The 14,094-nt window shown below is 40.2% G+C and overlaps 1 protein-coding gene across 1 annotated transcript in view; it reads right to left on the reverse strand.

Annotated features, from left to right (window-relative positions):
* ADCY5 (adenylate cyclase 5) overlaps positions 1-14,094 on the reverse strand; it is a 223,618-nt gene that overhangs the window by 136,613 nt on the left and 72,911 nt on the right. The window lies entirely within an intron of this gene.

Raw genomic sequence — 14,094 nt, forward strand, 5'->3', positions numbered from 1 at the left:
AAAATACAAGGGGCAAAAGAGAAAACAAACCAAAACACCCTGCAAATTCCTGGCCTTTCAAAAGTCATTAATTACTAGTATTACTGAAAACTTCCAAACAGAAAAATGCCAGATGGAAAACTATCTAAGCATCAATATTTCAAAGGATATAAACCAGTGTCTTCAGCTATAAAAGACACCTCTCTAAACCTATGGTGTATGAATCACGGCTTTTGTTTGGTTGGTTAACTTGTATCAGCTAGAAGACTGAGAGAGGAGATGGAAGAGCACAAGAGGCTTACCACAGGCTGGTAAAGGTGCTATCAGTTCATTAGAGAGTCCCCTTCCCTTCAAGCTAATCATACTGGAGAGCTTGTTTCTCTGCAGCCTGTCTGTCCAAACCAAACAGGATTTACTTTGTGACCCTTTAATCTGCAGACTAAATTGAATTAAAGGGGGCTGGCTGGATCATTAAATTAACAGATCATTAAAGTTCGGGGGTTTGTGAGAAGTATCTGAGTAGAAAAAAATAACAGTCAGAAAGGTAAGAGCCCTGAAGTGCAGTGGTCTCCCGCTGGCTGCACAATATCCATCATCACAGGAACTACAGATCCACTGCAGACCTTCATACAATGTTTCATACCACTCTCAGTAAGGCCCTGGATAGGTCCCATCTCTCAAAGTCACATAGGTCAAACTGTATTTATTAGTAATTCAGGCTGAATAGTGCAATAGTATTAACTCCAGAATGGCATACCACATGCAGCAAATGTCCAGCAACAACTGTTTTCCTACAAATAAACAAACTAGTGTGTTGAATTCTTGAGCAGCATCTAAAGTACACCAAACTTCACCCAGAGACCCAGCAGAGAAGTAAAACAAAGCAAAGCATACTGCTGTGAGACGCTGAACTTCCTTATAGGGGCAAAAAATGTCAAAGAAAGTAAAATGAAGTCAAGTTTATGTTCTAGAAAGGAGGAGGAGGAGGAAAATATCAATAGATTGAAATTGCTTATTTTGTTGAACTTTGTGTAAATAAAGATAAGCTTACATAAGTACAGCATTGTTCAACAAAAAGTTCTGAGTCAGTTAAGTAAAAGCACTTGAATTACTGCTTTGCCTGGATGCTTTCTACATATACTCATTTCAAGCATTATTCTTTAAAAACAGAGGTATCAGCTTTACAAAAGATGGGGATTAGAAGACTGAGGAGTCAAGTTATTCCCTTTGTATAGAGCAATGTGCTAAACTCCCATTTTCCTTCAGCTGCCATACATAGCTTTCCCATAAAAGGAAACTACTTCAGCTAACTTGAGCTCAGAAATAGGAAAATCTTTTCTAATAAGACTTGAGAAGTACCTGCAGCAAAAGTCTAGAAGAATGGAAGATGCTACACAAATTTCAGGATGAGACCTAATGTTCTCTGGATGATGGGACATCAGCATGGCAGACTGAGACAAAGAAGCGGAGTTTTCAACCACCAGCATGCAGGTGAAAGCACCGCTCTTACGAAACCGATCAAGGATTAATGTCACCCACACAGAGGCTTATTGCATCCAAGAGACTCCCATGTGCAAAGCAATGGATTCACTGCAGCTTTAGCACCTCTAACAGAGTCAGGACTGATTAACCTTACTGATATTCTGTATCTGTGTGCCAGAAAGGATCAAGTTTCTACACTGTGCCCAGCTGAACCAGTCTGAAACAAGGCAAACAGAAAGTCTTCTGAGTGCTGAGCTACCAGACAAGACCATGAAGTGCTGCTTGGTTTACACTTGGAGGTGCAGGGGATGAAAGACAAGGTTCCTTTTGTCTTCCCAATTTTGCTATATGCTCAGTGTGGACACTGCACTGTGCCTGAGTTTATCATGCTATGCAATGTGCAACTGAACAATTCTCATCTCCCATGCAGGATGGCACGTGCTTTGAGATGGTGAGAAACATAGCACATACTAAGCACTATTGACAAAACTCCCTACAATCACTCCCTGCTGATACGGTATTTAGTACATTCATTGCTTGATACTGAGATGCACTGCTATGGTTAGGTAACACAAGCAATCTAATGCCACTAGTGAACTATTTTCATGTTTCCGTCCTCATCAAAGCAAATATTTCCTTAAATATAATTCCTGTGTGGATTTTCCACTGCCATCTTGTGAGCAAAGAAAACATTTGATTTGGCACATAAATGATGCAGAGCAGTATTCCTGCTACAGGGCCATCACACAATACCAACTTTTCCCCCTTTGCTGCAAAAAAAAATATGAGGTGCTGCTCAAGGCATTGTCTGAACAAGCCAGCTCCTCAGCATGCACCAAGCAGCACTGCCACACACCAGCCACAAATACTTTATAGACTTGCCTGCAAATGCTTTCTAGAACTTATGTTCAGCATCTCTCAGAAATGGCACTGTAATATTTTAACTCCCATTTAGAGGCCAGATGTGAAAGAAGCACATTCTGCATCAGTGGTACCGGCATCTCATTTAATACACGGAACTGTTGTTGAGTTAGACTTCCCTCACTCATGACAACCGTTTAACTCCCACAAGCTCCTCACTTTGAGGACTCTGCTAAAGGCAAACTAGTTTGAAAGCAGCATGCATTGTATATGGCCATGAAGAAAAGGAAAGAAACTAAGGGAGAACATCCACATAATAAATGTTTAAAAATCCCCAAATGAAAACAAACACATAAGCCCTATGCTTTTTATTTATTCACTCAATTCAGAAAAGACAGAGCATTCACAGCCTTAAAATATATATATAACAATAAACAATGCACCTAGCAGCTTAAGTTATTGATTTTCTAATTCCTGTGGGACAATGAACCTAAATAAATTGAATTAGGTACTTAAAATATACAGACCACTTTGTTCCTTTAAAATCAGCACAGAGGGTAGAAATACAAGCTTCTGAATTCAACTTAATCTTGGTTCAAATAGAAGAGAGATTTTCTATCAAAAAATATGAGATGTGAAAGCTTCCTGCTGGAGAGCACTGCTAAAGAGATAGATCCTCTTAATTAAGGTTGTCTTGTATTTGTCCCCCTAAAACAGACATGATCAATAGCTGCAGAATAAAATTGATTGCTTCAGCTCATTTCATTACGTGAAGCAAATGTCTCCATAGAGATTAAGCATGTCTTTAATATCTGAAGGTGGCAACATCTGTGTGTTTGAAACTCTGCACTCCAAGGCTAGACTGAAAAAAAACCCCAGCCAACCAAAAAGATTAGTAGCAGCTGTATCATTCTTATTGCTGTCTCCCCCACTCTAAATCACCAAACCCCATATTACAGAAATTATCCTTAGGGCTTCTATCTAATTGACCTGCTGTGCTAGCACTAAATGTAAGCTCCTTCCCTAGCAACAGCTGCTAGACTGAGCAAGGTCTTGTCTGTCATGCATATTTCTGCATATCAGTCATCCAGGAGCCCCACCAAAAAAGCAGCTGGGAGAATGGGGGAAATGGTGCTCCTGTGCAGCCAAGACAGAAAGGAAAGGAGGGAAGGTGGGAGCTGGAGGAGTGCAGGGGTTAAATGTGTGTAGAGCAGCGCTTGGCAGTGAAACAACCCCTGCCACTGAAGGACAAATGGCAAGTATAAGTATCAAGTAAAAAGTTGAGCACAGATTTACTACAATTACTGCTAGGTGTGTACCCTCTCTAATCTTCCTCTTGCCACAGTTGCTTCCACACTGCCAAGCCACCATTTTAAAAGCAACCTGGCCAAACAGTGAGCAACAAACCAGTGCAAGTGGATGAGGCAGGCATGAATGGATGGATGGATGGAAGGATGGAACGAACACAATCCATTTCACCACATGAGGGAAGTCTGACTTGAAGAGCTTTGCTATCGCTTCTTGTTTCTGAAAGGTTCTTGTTTACTTTTCTGTTTCTCTCAACCACTTCACCTGTGCATGCAAGAATGTAGAAAGGAGAATACAAGACATGTCTACAATGTGGGAAGCATTTTGCAGCACCACAGATGACTAATGGAGCATCTGAAGACCTGAGAAACTAATCCCACCATTGTTTCATGTTTTCATTGGGGGAAAGCAAATAAAAATGTTTCTTGGAAGCCAGAAAATAGGAAGCAATTAAAATTAAAAGCAGCCAAGTCAGCATCTGTGCTGAGTAAGAAATATTATAGAACTCGGGCTACCTGGAATAGGTAGTATAATGCAATTTTCTGCCAGCAAGAGCCTTAAGCTGAGGGATTACTCTGAACTCAGGCCCATATCCTGCTTAGAGCTTCCACACAAGCAGAGAGACATAAAACATTTCCCCACCCATGTTTAAGGAATTGTTTTCATTGTAACTACAGTCGCACCATCTGTCTGAATTGCCTAAACAGTACCATGTGTGCAGTTTGTGCTACTCTCTCTGCACAGATATTTACATACCCTTGCACAATACACTTGCTGAAAGATGGATGAAAAGAAAGCATAATCCTGCTGAGGCAGCTGCAGGGAAAAATTAGGGAAAGGCATTTGGACTTGGCATGATTTGGGATGTTCAGCAAATCATTAAAACATTCTCATCAGCAACCCACGAGCACATCCAAGTATGTTGGGAAGGCAGGACCCTGGGAAACAACACTCCCACTTCCCCTACTCCTAAAATTTACATTTCTGTTGTTGTCAACTATACAATTAAGTCCTGTAATAGTTCACTAAAAGGTGACCAGCTCTTCATTTCATGCAGAGTTTTGACTTTAGTCAGTCAGCTTCTGATACTGGCATTGAAAGAAACATCAGTGTAAATAATGTAAATAATTCTTTATGTACTGGCTTTCCAAAGTAAGGCTCGTGAGCACTTTACTACTCTTTCTGAAGCTTCCCCTTCCATTGCATTTTGGGAGAATATCAAAGAGAGTTGCTTGCAGGGATGCAGTGAGCCACCAGCAAAACCAGGGGCAAAATCCAGGTAGCGTGCACCACAGCCTAGTCCTCTGCTCATCAGGACACAACACGAGCAACTCTTTGCAGATTCAACAGAATTTCATTTCTAGGTTTCAGGTTTACTTTGAATGGAAAGCTCCAGCATCAAGCTGCAGGGAGGCATCCCCCACCCACCCATACAACTCTCTCCAATACCGTAAAATGCGAAAACAAACCTTCTGGAATATGATACAACTTGCAAAACAAGACAGTTGTACAGAAGATATGGTGAGATTATATTAAAAAAATAAAATAAAATAAAAAGCTTAATTAAAGACCTATGACCCATTTTACACTTTGAGCAGCAAAGTCTCAATTCAGCAGCCACGGTCACAGTGTCAGATTTTCAAACGTGAAGAGAACGTGAGTAAATGAATCCTTCTAAAAATAGTATGCTCACTCTTGCATGAAACTTTGGGAAAGCAGGGAACTAGATAACCAGGCTGCTGGCAAACTGGATTGAGAATAAGGCAATTTTTAATTTATTTTTATTTTCTTACAACAGACACCAGACTCTCTCTCACACACACACTAAAACAAACAAACAAGGTGGAAACCTTATAAAAACACCCAGGAAGTATTACAAAATAAACAATTCTTTTAAAACCAGTTTTCTCTCAGAAAAACAAATCATTAATCCCAGGAACAGTTCTGACAAACTCTAAACCTTTAGCTGAGCATTAAGCCTGTGTTATGGGACACGTCTCTCTGCGTGCATATGAGGTCTGCTCATGTTCCCTCGCTGTTTCACACCCCGTATTCCATTTTTCCTGTGCTCCAGTCTATGGATTAATAGAAACTTAAACAAAACAATCAGCCTTTCAGCAAATTGTAAACTCTCCCACAAAAAATATGCAGAAGACAATGAAGAAGCTGGCTTGCTTGAAATTTTTCTGAGACTGCTGTCAGATGTCTAAACATTTAAGTTCCCTCTGAAAAGTTTCTTCAACAAGTCAAACGCGCAATGAAAGGCCCTGAAAACAGATCAAGGTGCAGGCAGACCAGCAATGAAAGTCCACAATTTGTACGTAAGCAAAACCCACACAACTGGCATGGAAAGGCTAAAAGGGCAACTGTAAGCACCATCCATGCATTCTGGGGCTGAGGTTTTCTCCACATTCAGACCTAAGAGGAACTCCTGACAAACGTTTTTCTGGGTTGTGACTAATAATTTCCAATGAAGGGAATCATTGGCCAGTCTAGTCTAAACAAACCAGATGAGCCATGTTTAGGAAAGGTGTTAGCTAACGTTTTAAACAGCACTTAGCACCTACTTTAGGTCAACGATTTAGCTAAAGCAGTTGGTAAATACTGGCCGCTTTCCTAGTCTGGACAGTGGCAAAAGAACTTGCCTTGTCCAGATTTTTCTCTGGTGGTTTATATTAACAGCTATTTTGCTTTAAACAATTCCTCAAATGGAATAGGTTACATACGCATAAGCAATTTTTTTCCTCAGGTGTTACACGAGAGTGTCAGTGGGCACATTCTTGTCATCCCCCGCCCCACCACCTATCCAGAAGCAACGGTACAGGCTGCCACAGAGGTGGGATGAAGTAAGTCCATCTTCTAAGACAAAGCAAAGCTTGTAAATAGAGATAACTTGTTCTAATACACTAACACAGCAGTAAAAGCATCATTCAGACATGCAAACTGTTGTTCACTTCGTCCATCTCTGCCATTGGACCATCTCATCTCCAGCAAAATTTCCTCCTCTAATTGTCCTACTGGTATCTGTTTCTTACTGTTTAGATGAACGCCCAGAAGCACAGCCAAGACTGCACCAAGACTTGAGGTATCTAGTTTTCAGTATTTATGTTTAAACAAAATTAATCTCAAATTCTTGACAATTTAGTGCTACAAAGGGACAAATTTTGGTGTCAGAACTGCAGGAAATGACAAGAAAGGTGACTGCTTTAGATGTAACTCTGATCTAGAGGGATGCACCCGCTGAGGTGAAGGAGAACTTGAACAATACTCTTAAGTGTGGGGAAAATTAACAAAAGAATGAGGATGATGGACTCAAAAAGGTCTCAGTAAATAAAGGGAAGTAGCTGGCTGGGCTCTTGGAACAGAAACTTCAGTGGAAGAACACTAAAAAGCTGTCAGGAGGAAAGACTGAAAGCAGGACAGTAGACAAGAAGGCATTAGATGCTTAAAAATCAGAAGTTTAAAATCCAACAGAGAAACAGCTTCTTATGGCCAAGAATAAATGTTAAACATCAGCAAAGCTCTCCTGTGACAAAATCGGAACCTACATCACAAGAAGAGCACCACAAGTACTGAGGGGCATGAAAGATGAAAAGAGAATATTCTATATCAGAAGGGAGCCCTATTACTTAATAAGGAAGGACAGAAAATAATTCATGACTGTGGCAGACTAAAGTAATCCATGCATTCATTGCTCCACATCTTCACAGGAAAAAGTTAACTATGACCAGAAACTTCACACCATTCTAAAAATGAGTTGAAACCAGGCTAGAATAAGGAAAGAAGCAGGAAAAATCGTAGGACAGGTTAAATGTAGCCAGGTCCACAGTTTTAGTGAATTTCAGTACTGACTTAAACAAAAGAAGCCACAAATTTTTGAACCACTGCCAATCACCTTCCAAGACTGTCAACATTGAAGATTCAGAAAAGTGGGAAACTAAAATGTTGCAATTCTCTCTAGAAAATGAAGGAGGAATAATTACCAGAAGCAGAGAGTGAAAGGTATTGATTAGTTTAATTTAGGAAAAAGGAAAATGAGAGGAGTGCAGTAACTCTTGATGGATGCTAGATATGTAAAGAAATCAGCAAATAATTGTTCATCATATTTACAACATAAAAGACAAGTAGTTGGCTCCATTTGCGGAAAAGGAGGTTAATTTAGGGAATTTCCCCCTAAGTATGGACATTTAAGGATGGGAAAATGCCCCAGGAGTACTTGTGGAACTGCCCTCACTAAAGATGCTCACCAGTAAGAAAACAGCTATCAGGAATGCCCTGGGATATTCATGACTCACAGAAAACAAATCTACATCACTTTTTCAAGTCACTTCCAGGGGTACATTGCACTTCTGTGATTCCCTGGGATTTCAGGAACGAACCCCAGGTGATACTGGGAAGAAGGGGAAAAATAAATGAACAAATCAGCAGAAAGCAAAGCCCACCTCCGGGCTGCTGCTAGTCTCTCAACTGCTAGTTCTTGTAAAAAACCTGAAGTGACTTTGTAAAAGTATGCAGAAGAATTTGCCTTTTTATGGAGAGTGATTCAAACCTGAACTCTGCTGTAGATGCTCTGAATTGCCCCCCAGAAAAGCCTCCCACTTGGCTCATTAGACTGAGAAAACAGCCTTCACAGCTAAATCAGCCCTCCTGAATACTACACTCCTCTTGATGCATCTTAGAACAATGTCAACTACTTCACTCGAAAAACAAGCAAAATCTTGCTTGCAATGCAGGATAATATATGGGACCCATATTAAACATGGACTGCATACATGAAAACAAGATTCCAAACCCTTGCACTTAACCAACTACTGGAGCTGGCAAATAGGTTCCTTTGCCTGAGCATCTCCAAAGTAATGTGCACTGCTGTAAAGAAAATTTGCACGATGATTGCTACCAGCAATTTCTGTGCCAAAACTGAGGAAGTCTTTGGAATAACTGAACAGAAACTCATTTTGCCACTGAGAGGAATGACTTGCAAAATATGCTCCAAGATAGCTTCTGATTGTTCATTGCACTCTTTGTCTATCAAGGATTCTCAAAGTCTGCTCTCCACCTGCAGAACAGCTCTTGGCCATGGAACCATGGAAGCAAGGACTGCCTTGTAACACTCACATGCTAAAAGGCAGAGAGGCAAAATTCACCATGCAGCTTGTAAGGTGCAGTGTTAAAATGGTGATTTACTACAGAATAACTCAATTGATAGAGATATTTAAAAACTGGAAGAGAGATCCTGTAACTCAGGACAAATGGGATAGAAATGAGGGTGAACAGCTACCAGGGTTATATGTAACAGGGATCATCCTTGCTCTGCCCAGGACTATAAAATGTTTCCAGTAATATCTAAAAAAAACAAACCTCTGAGGCAGGGGAGGGAGAAGTTAAAATGTTTCTCCAATATTAAAATTTCAGAGAATTATGATCTAGTGATATGGTGAAACTGGCTCAGCAAAAATCGCTGTGAGATTATGAGACTGATACAAAAGTATTTTTGAGCGAAGCCACTGAAATCAGTCCTCCAATAGCTAGTTTGCTGCTCATGAAATTAATAAGGCATAGAAACAGAACTCTTTTGGGAAATTTAACTGCAGAATTGCTAATATGGAAAGAACACAGAAGAACACATTCCAGATGACTGAGACTTTGGTAAATTTAATTCTAACCATGTATTGTAAATACTCCTCAGTGAAGCCACACAACTACAACCAGCGTGATGAATACGGACTGTGGGCCAAGTTCAACATGTTTGGTTTGTATGCAAACAGAACATCAAGGTACAAGTAAATCTGCTTTGTGTTCCCTTTCTTCCGAATATTTTTATTGTGAAACACAATGAACTGAAAGAAAAGATCTGTATCTTATTTTGGATTACTTAAGCTGAATCTCTGGGTTTTTACTATGCTACTCTACAGCTGTTACCAATACAGCAGATGCCACCCATTGGCATTACTAGCTCTGCATATTCCTAAAGTTGTCCAGAAACATGAATGCTTAGAAAAGCTTCCTGAATAAGCTTTCCAGTATGTGGTTTGACTGGAAGGAAAAATGAGAGTTATAAGCATATACCTTACAAAACAGCATAGCAGAAACCTTGAATTAATCCATGCAGTAAAATGAATAACTCTGTCAAAGAGATTCAAAGCCCAGCAAGGAGCCCCATTCCTGCAATAGCCCTTTCTAGTGGCTCTCGCCCACCTATACCATTATTTTATCTATAGTGTATTATTATCTTGAAGAAGTGCCTACCAAGAATTAAGCTCACACTATAGTTCCTTGAACTATCAAATTTTCACAATTCTGACACAATGTACAAAACCCTGCCACAGATATTCCAGGAGAACTCTAGGCATTAAACAAAGAAGCCCTACTCACGAAATGCAGTTCAGTTCAGTGAGGAATAATGCCTACAGTCTGCACCTTCAGGCTATTCCATATTCCACAATCTGTGCTAAAGATGCCTCAGGAGGAGAAGTCAATAAATACTTTTGTATACCTTAGGCTAGGAGAAAATTTTCCCTATCCCTCCAAGGTCACGCTCTGCAGGGTCACGTCCTCCTCACGTGTCTGCTCTTGGCAGAAGGCAGCAAGAAGAAACCCTCAGGGCTCAGGTGAGTCTCAACTACCAGCACTGCTGCACTCATGCTTCAGACAGGGCACAAGGCTGATCAGTTTCTAGCAGTACACAAACCTACTAGAAAAAACTCAGGAGTTACACAGTGTGAAGCTCCAGGGATTCACAGACTATTTACAGAAATAGAGTCATGCTAGCAGGGCTTCATTTGCTGCTTAAGCATATGCAATCTTGGATTCCCTAACTGTAAGCATTTTACTGGCATACAACTGACACCACCACTCAGCCTCTTCTGCAAAAATTTCCAATCCTCCCATGATGTTCCAATTAGGCCTGCTACTAACTGTCAGCTTTGTGAATAATTTCACATAATTCACTCGGGCAGAAATCTTCCCTACAAATCTGCGGCTATGACTGAAGTAACAGGCCATTACTCACTTTCACACCATAATGCAGTCACAGTTCATCCCATTAGCTTCCACTTTCAGTGCTCAACAGTGCTGCCCCAGTGACGCTTTTCTATGCATTGAATTACAATAATGGTCAGGAACGTGTGTAAGCAGGTGGACCTAGTGCAGCAGCTAATCATCTTTGGATCCAATGCAACCTCCTTCACAGCTGAAGGATTTTCTGAAGCCTCTCTTAAGGGGCTGTGTTCATGGGAGCATATCCACTTCTTAACTCTGATGTTATCAGTCTTTCTTCTTCCTAATAAGAGGAAAAGGAAGAACTGTGAATCTAGCCTGATCCAGAAAAGCACAGATATTAAAGCATGTTGAGTGCTTCCATAAGCATGACCAGGAGCATATTTCACCTTGCTCTTTACCATAGTAGTATTTTCTCTACTTTCCAATTTACTTTGACTCAGAGGAAATACGTGACAGTCAGCACAGCATGCAAAATTGTATCGCGGCCTAACAAAGCAAATCAACAAAAGCTGAAGAATTGCTTTCATCTTTTGGGTTTTGTTTTAAGAAATGCATATCTACTCTGAGTTTTAGATTGGGAAGCTTTTGATCTTGCAGTTGAATGGAAAGGAAATCTCTGCTTGAAGTTTGCACTGAATGCTCTTTTTGCAGAGGGCAAACTTTCCTTATCAGAGCAGACACAGGACAGGAGGACTCATCTTTGACAGCAATTTGTACCTGTGGCCTGGAAGATACACACACACACACATATAATTACCTGCCCTGAACTGTCACACAGTGGTGCAATACACTTCTAGTAAGAGGCCACATTCCTTTTCAGAGGCGGGTGAAATGATTCATCTTCTATATATAGACCTGTACAAAATGATGCTGATTTCTTCCATGCAGTTGTTTCAACATATGTTTTTCCACTTCACATTAGTATTCTAAAAAGAGCATGGTGAATATTTAGTAGACTGAAATCCAAGTTAGCTGTGACATCCCTCATAAATGCAGATTTTAAAAGTTTCTCATCCCTACTCTAAAATTCTGGTGACTCAGAAATAACCTAGCAAGAGCATTCCCAGATAACTTCCTCTACCACTTTGTCATGTCCAGTTTAGTTTTTCAAGGGTTCCAGGACTTTAACAAAGAACCCATCTATGTTTATATACAGCAGTACATTAGAATATAATGGGATACAGTCAACAAGGTAGATGTCCCATGCGCTCTCTGTCTGCAGCTGGGATGTTTCATTGGTTTAACACTGAAGAGAAACTGAAAAGAGAAAGGGCATGAAGAACAATGCAGACCTTCAGCAGGGTCCTGTCTGTGCACCAGGAGGTAATGAAGTACCTGAAGGAAAGAAAATACTGCTGTTCCTGCCCTGGTGGCATTTCCTGCTATGCCTCTGTGAGAGAGAGCATGAAGAAGCCTCCATCCCCTTTTCATCTGTTTATTTAGGGAACTGACATGGCCATACAACAGCCCTATGTGTGCCACATAATCTTTATTTTTATTAAAAATCTGTTATTAACTGTAATCTTTATCACTGAGATAGAGAAGTGTTACTTAGAGCCAGCTTTCCTATCTGACCAATTTCTGCAATGCAGGGCTATGTAAGGAGTCCCAGGCTAGCCTGGGTACCAGGAAAAGTAGATCAGCACAGTTCTTTGCTTGAGGTATGTCTCATTTTCCCCTTACCACGTGGCTTTCCTTTGTACAGCAGTGGCAAAACCTGAATTTGAAGAAATTGTGATTTACTTGAAGCAGGCAACAACTGAGGCAACAATCTTTAGGTGCTTTATTTGCTCAGTTTCACCCATTATGCAAGGACAAATGCTATAAACAGCAGAAATTAAGAAAGCTGCTTTGGGATGCTGGGAAATACAGTGTCAGTAAATGCAATGGGCTGTATGTGGATAGAACCCACTGAGTTTGTGGATACACAGTTATGTGATCTAAATTACCCATTATTACCCAGGAAAGAGATCTTGGAATCATAATGCAGAGTTCTCTGAAAGCATCAAGTTGATTGCTAGGAGATGCTAAAAGGCAAAAACAATCACAGGGCTGATTACAAAAGAAACAAAGAACATAACCTCTCTTTCATACAAACTTTTGCTCTTCAATCAATACTACTCACAGTTCTGAAACGAATCAGGGATAATTAGAAAAAGACAGGGAAGACAAAAATAGCAGAGGTACAAACCAGCTTCTTTACAAGAAGAGATTATCCAGAGGAGGACTTTTTTGGCCTGCAAGAGATGATCTCATGGTGGAAAAGAATAAGATTATGGTCTACTATCACGAATAGTACAGAGAAGTCAATGGGAACAACTGTTCTCATGATGCAAGAAATAGGGGGCACCAAATTAAATGATCAGACAGCTTAAAACAAGAGGGGCCAATTTTATCTTTTTTTATTACGCACTACATAATTAAGTTGTGGAACTTATTGCCACAGGATGTTTTGAAAGCCAAAAGCATAAATGGATTAAAAGAAAAGCAATTAGAGAAATTCATGGAAGAAAGGTCCATCATGGGCTATTAAATGCAATGATGAGATACAACTGGCTCAAGTAGTACCCAAACGGCTGACTACCAGAAGCTGGGAAGGAATACTGCTGCTGCTCTACACCAGACAATAACAGCAGCTTTGGGATAATAGAGGGAAGGACTGAGCTATGGTCTGAGACAGGATGTTGGATTAGATGGTTCTTTTCTCTGGCCAAGTACAGCTGTTTTGGTACTCACTTGTGGACTAATTTGTTTTTGGGAATCTGATGCTTCTTAATATCCACATTTAATTTCTTCCCTTCATACTTCTGGATTGTCTTTATTCTGGAAATTGCTGCATGATATAAAAGCCACTCAGCTAATGCTACCTACTGCTTGTGTCCATGACAAAAGCTTTACATGACAGTACAAGAACGCTTGAATTAAATAAACACACAAGAGTTACTGCTTAGAGGGACAGAGATGTATAAAAACAATGAAAGGCTCCATCTTCTTTCACATGCATCAGTATTAACTAAATCAAAGGTACTGAATTTCCATAGATCAGCAGTGACACAGAAGGGCAAGATCACCTCAAAAAAAGCCACTAAAGACACACTAGGTCTGTTCAATAATGCAAATTAACATTTTAATACTTGCAGGTTTCTCTGGAGGCAGTGTAAAGTTGCAGAAAAATCAATTACTGAAATAACATGTAACCAACAGCTCAGGGCTACGCAGAAATGCATATGCACCATCCTGTGCAAATCACTGTCAATTTCTTGAGTTCTGTTTCTGCTTTAATATTTCCTTATAATAGTTCTAGCACACTGAAGTTATTCAGCTGGTTAAAGAACAAGATAAGCAATTTAATCAGTGAGATATGTTCCTCCTCTGCGTTTTCAAAGAGAAAGAGGACAGATAAGATTCAGGTAGGTGGACAGATTTTAAGTAAGAGCATTTTGCACTAAACTTTTTGCAACTTTG

This window comes from Melanerpes formicivorus, unplaced genomic scaffold (assembly GCF_026170545.1).
Source record: "Melanerpes formicivorus ecotype bairdi unplaced genomic scaffold, bMelFor1.0.p_v2 SCAF_5, whole genome shotgun sequence".
Lineage (NCBI taxonomy): Eukaryota > Metazoa > Chordata > Aves > Piciformes > Picidae > Melanerpes > Melanerpes formicivorus.